We start from the raw sequence: 6,000 nt of genomic DNA on the forward strand, positions 1-6,000 counted from the left end.
GCAACAGGTTTCTCCTTTTTTTTTTGGAGATCTCAGATTTCAGTGTGGGCTCTGCCCAGACCTCAGAGATCCAGTTACAAGATAGGTAATCCCTATCTAAACAAAATTGGTCTCCTTATACAATCCTATGATAGATTTCTATAATTTTATGTTTGATTTGGCTCAAAGAACAATAAAGGCATCTCCCACCAGCACCATGAGATTATTTCTCTCTATACCTTGTGATGTAAATTTTGCTATTTGGTTTTCTCTTAAGTCGTTTCCTTTAATATGCAAATTTAAGGCTATTTAGCTGACAACTCTCTAGGGTTGTAAAACAGGTTATCAAGAATCTGGGCACAGTGGCTCATGCCTGTAATCCTAGCACTTTGGGAGGCTGAGGGGGGCAGATCACCTGAGGTCAGGAGTTCAAGACTAGCCTGGCCAACATGGTGAAACCCCGTCTCTACTAAAACACAAAAATTGGCTTGATATGATGGTGGGTGCCTGTAATCCCAGCTATTCAGGAGGCTGAGATGGGAGAATTGCTTGAACCCAGGAGATGGTGGTTGTAGTGAGCCAAGATCATGCCACTGCACCCCAGCGTGGGCAGATGAGCAAGACTCTGTCTCCAAAAAAAAAAATCTGAAAGTCTAAGATAGGAAAAAAAAAGGAGATTCTTTATGAATCTGTAAAATGTACTTCCATCAGCATGCCTAATGCGTCTATGTATTTATGTGTTGTATACACAATGTTTCACTACTAAAAATGTATAAAAGAGCTCTAATTAATTGGCTTAAGGAAAAATGAAAGCTTTTAAATCAAATACTTTATCAGGAAAAAAGAAAAGACTAGTCAAATGTTTTTCAAGCTTATGTAACTTAAGTAAAATGTTTAATAAATAAGCTAGCTTTAAAATTATTGGTAAAGTAATATTAGAAATATCTTAGAATTGCCAGCATATTTTTTACATGTATTAATCAAGCAATTTCATAGTTATCTCTGCCAAATATCATAAGGTGTCAAAATACGGCATAATGGTTACAAAACTATGAACCCAGCCCAAAACAGAATAATCTTTGCTTGTGTAATTTTTTTTTTTTTTTTCTAAGATGAAGTCTTGCTGTGTCACCCAGGCTGGAGTTCAGTGGTCCAATCTCGGCTCACTGCAACCTCCACTTCCTGGGCTCAAGCGATTCTCCTGCCTCAGCCTCCTGAGTAGCTGGGACTAGAGGCACCTGCCACCATGCCAGGCTTTTTTTTTTTTTTTAATTTTTGGTAGAGACAGGGTCTCGCCATATTGGCCAGGCTGGTCTTGAACACCTGACCTCAGGTGATGTGCCTGTCTCGGCCTCCCAAAACACTGGGATTACAGGTGTGAGCCACTGTGCCTGTCCTGCTTGTGTAATTTTTAATAAATAGGACTTTGACATTGGTTTAGTGAAAATAGCTGCATCTTAAATTTAGTAAGATTACTATAACTTCTAATTTTGTAGCTTTAGGTAGGCTAGTCCACAAGCAGTAAGGAGGCCTGTTTTGTAGAAGGACTGTTATCATCTTTGTTTCAAAACTAAACTATAAACTAAGTTCCTCCCAAAGTCCAGGAATGAACTAAGACAGCTTGGAGATTAGAAGCAAGATGGAGTCAAGCTAGGTCATATCTTTTTCACTGTTTTAGTTATAATTTTGCAATGGCAATTTCATAACTTTAAATCATGACTATCTCAGTTTTCATAAATAAGCTAGGTAAACATTTAAAATAATTAGGTAAATGTAACGGGATAAATACTTGTCAACAAACTTTAATAATTTAGAATCTAAAGTTATATTAAATTAGGCCGGTCATGGTGGCTTACCTCTGTAATCCCAGCACTTTGACAGGCCAAGGTGAGTAGATCACTTGAGGTCAGGAGTTCAAGACCAGCTGGGCCAACATGGCAAAATCCTGTCTCTACTAAATATACAAAAATTAGCTGGGTGTGGTGGCACACACTTGTAATCACAGCTACTTTGGAGGCTGAGGTAAGAAAATCGCTTGAACCCAGGTGGCAGAGATTGCACTGAGCTGAGATTGCACCACTATACTCCAGCTTGGGTGACAGAGTGAAACTGTCTCAAAAAATAAATAAATAAAAATAAAAAATGATAAAGTTATATTAAATTAAATAATAGATATTTCATTATTTGAGTATTTTCCAATAACTACATATTGTAGGAAAACATTATTGCTAAAAAAAAGTGTGTCCTTTCTTTAAAATGTGAACGAGTTTTGTCTCATCCAAAGCTTATTTAAAGGCTATGTATAAAACAAGGTGAAAGCTTAAAGACAAATAAATAATTTTATATGAGAAAAAATCTTGTATGGGAAATTAAATCCTAAAATAAAATGACTGGTTGTTTAAGAAGAAGGGATGTTCAGGACAAACCAGAAAGTCCAAGCATGTCATAAATGGTTGGTGTAAGTCACAATAAGAGGATTTATGTATGTTTTAAAAAACTCAATAAACATTCATATAATCAAGTTGTCATATTATTACTAAGTTTTGGTTTGCTTAGGGAAAAAAACTGAGATAAAAATTTTTTTAATTAAGGTTATTACACCCATGTATCTTCCTGTATGTGCTTTTAAAGTTTTTGTAACATTGTGTTACAAGGCTTTAACTCCTGGGTGTAAAAAGGATACCAAGTCCTGGTAAATCTTAAACACCGACAGCAATTAAAGCCTCATCTTCAGGCCCATAGAAGATGCCAGTCAAAACAAACTGCATTCCTAACACAGGGCCAGAAATTAAAGCCATTAACTCCTCAAGGCCCAGGGACTATTGCAGAAGAGGTGGACAGGTGAGATTTTAAGGCCCGATTTTAAGAGATAAAATAAGTTCAGTTTCTCTATAAATTAATCATTAATGTCAAAGACACACTGATGCAAGACCAACACATGGACCCCTGTGTCAGATTAACAAGGTTTTCTTAAAGCATTAGCCAACTCCTTAATAAAGGTTATAAAAGGCTTATGGAAGTTATATCATATGATCAAGATTAAAATTTTATAGCTTGTTTACAAAAATTTAAAAAACAAATTTTATTGGCTTCATGCTGTTTTTATTAGAGCTTCTTGTTTGGAAAATTAAATCTCCTCTCTCAAAGAATGAAAGTTTTCACTGTTTTTTTGAAATCCTTGAGTTATGACTTTGTGTGTTAGTCCATTTTCACACTGCTGATAAAGACATACCCAAGACTGGGACATTTACAAAAGAAAGAGGTTTAATGGACTTAGAGTTCCATGTGGCTGGGGAGGCCTCACAATCATGGTGGAAGGCAAAAGGCACATCTCACGTGGCAGCAAACAAGAGAAGAGAGCTTGTGCAGGGAAACCCCCATTTTTAAAACCATCAGTTATTGTGAGACTTATTCACTATCATGAGAACAGCATTGGAAAGACCTGCCCCCATGATTCAATTACCTCCCACCTAGTCCCTCCCACAATACGAGGGAGGTGACACAGCCAGACCATACCACTTCAGTTAAGTGAATGACCTTACAAAGACCTGTAATCCTATTTTGTGATATCAAGTGTTTTAAACCTTTTATATTTGACAAACTTTCCAACATCAAATTATAAATTATGTCTTTTCTGACTTAATTAATCGTTTAAGATAGTAGAGTCCCTAAAATCCAAAAATGACATAATTTGGCTTATTTGATATAAAAATAATACAGGAAGCATTGTCAAATATGAAATGGTCTTTGGTGTTCTTTGGGCTGTATTTGTATAAATATGTTATTGGTATATGTTCCAAAGTTATGGGAAATTCCTGTAATTCTGACATGACTTAGTGTACATTATCAGTAATAATCATAATTCTTATGTTAAAATTATTATGTGCCACAGAGATAACAAATTTCCTTGTCAATTGTGTCTTTGACTATGGCTGCCCTAAAATTTTTGTCATCCACAGACAATTGTTGTCTTGTTTTGGTCCTCTTTAGAAGGTGGTTTTATAATCAGCTATAAAACTCTAACAGGTGCTCTTGAATGGAGGTTTCTGATAACTTTGGAGATTGTGACATCAGAATAGAGGAAAAACTTTCAGGACTCATGGAAAGCTAAAATGTTCATGAGTATAAGCAGAACAGGAAGGAACTGCATGGACTGAACTAATCTGTTTGACTTTTTGCTTAAAATGTTGCTGATCCTTTGTTTTGTTTTTCAGTCTTTAAACTTTCCTTTTGAGCCATTGACAGCCTTTAACAATTTAGTATATTCTATGAACAAAATTTGGAGCATATTTGTTTCTCTCTACCTGATTTCTCCAGTATTTGGAAACCATTTGTGAGTATTCTTAACTTAGGGCAATACAGTTATTTGCATAAGTGCAATAAGAATCTATTTTCATTTGTAACAGGACACAATTGGAGAAACTGGTTATTTTACCAAGGATTTGACTGGAATGGGGTCCTTTCCTTTGAGAAATCAAACTTGACTTATGGAGCCAATAATGACCTTGGAAAAACTGGTCTCATATTTTGTGTACACAGTCCCTGTACAGGGTTTCCGGTCTGTGGTAAGTAAAGAATGTCACTTTCTGACAGGCCCAGAAGCCCCAGGTTTATCTTGGAACCTCAAGAGGAGAGGGAATTTGTCCAACTTATAGGTATTCCATGGCACAAATCCGTGGCTGGGCTCAGGTTTAAAAACGTCTTATCTGAGATTCCTCCTATGGAACAAAGTTCCATCAAAGCCAATTAAAAAGCCTATGTAAGAAATAATTATTATTGCTGCCCTGTATACAAATAATTAGGCCAAGTATAATAAAGCAAGGCAGTCCTACCATGAACTATCTTCAGCAAAAATGGAAAACTAGAGAGAGAAAAATTATGTTTCAAAAACTATAGTACACCTGTTGTTAGATTCTAGTTTTGGCCAGTGTTTTAAAATTTTTATTATTTTCTACAGTTTGGAAAGCTAATTTTTTTCTTAGCTACAAGTCTCAAAATAATGTTTTCAATTTTTTTCATTTTTTTTCCCCACGTTTCTTAATTTGGAGTCACTGAAAACTAAGCTGTGCTTTTGTAAAGCCCTGTGAACTGAAACTAGGCAACTTAAACTTCAGAAGAAAATAACAGCCACCTATTTACATACATAAGCCACTTTCATAACTGCCTACTGACGTATAGACTTCAGAGTAATGTGGCCTATATCAATTTTCAGGATTGTTCTTTTGTTTATTGTTGTTTTTCTCCTTTCCTTCCCCTATTTTTTCTTTGTAGGACATGAGACTTCACAACCTTCTAAAAATGAGCTTTCCTAATAACTCTGGACCTACCTTACAGGAATAAATCATCCTAGCCATGAGAGCTCAGACAAATCCTAGGACCAGAGACTCATTTTCTTCTAAAATGCTTTCTCCAAAAGATTTTAAAAAAGAAAAGAGGGGAATGTGAAAGGAAAATATCTTGGGCCCCCAAAGTCACTAAGCTAAAGGGAAAAAGCAGCTGGGAACTGCTTAGGGCAAACCTGCCTCCCATTCTATTCAATGTTGTCCCTCTGTTCATTGAGATAAATGCATATCTCATAGCTTCCTTTGGAAAGGCTAATCAGAAACTCAAAAGAATGCAACCTTTGTCTCTCACCTATCTGTGACCTGGAAGCCACGTCCTGCTTCCAGTTTTCCTCCCTTTGCTTTGAGTTGTCCTGCCTTTCCCGATCGAACCAATGTACTTCTTACATATATTGATTGATGTTTCATGTCTCCTTAAAATGTATAAAACCAAGCTGTGCCCTGACCACCTTGGGCACATGCCATCAGGACTTCCTGAGGCTGTGTCATGGGTGCATCCTCAACCTTGACAAAATAAACTTTCTAAATTAACTGAGACCTATATCAGATTTTCTGGGTTTACGACATAATAAAGATTTATGGAAGAGTTTTGGGAACAGTATAAAGAATTGCTATATACCCTTTACTCAAGTTCCCCAGTTATTAAATTTTTAGCCCATTTGCTTTGTCATTCTTTCTC

This window comes from Symphalangus syndactylus, chromosome 9 (assembly GCF_028878055.3).
Source record: "Symphalangus syndactylus isolate Jambi chromosome 9, NHGRI_mSymSyn1-v2.1_pri, whole genome shotgun sequence".
In the NCBI taxonomy this organism is placed as follows: Eukaryota; Metazoa; Chordata; class Mammalia; order Primates; family Hylobatidae; genus Symphalangus; species Symphalangus syndactylus.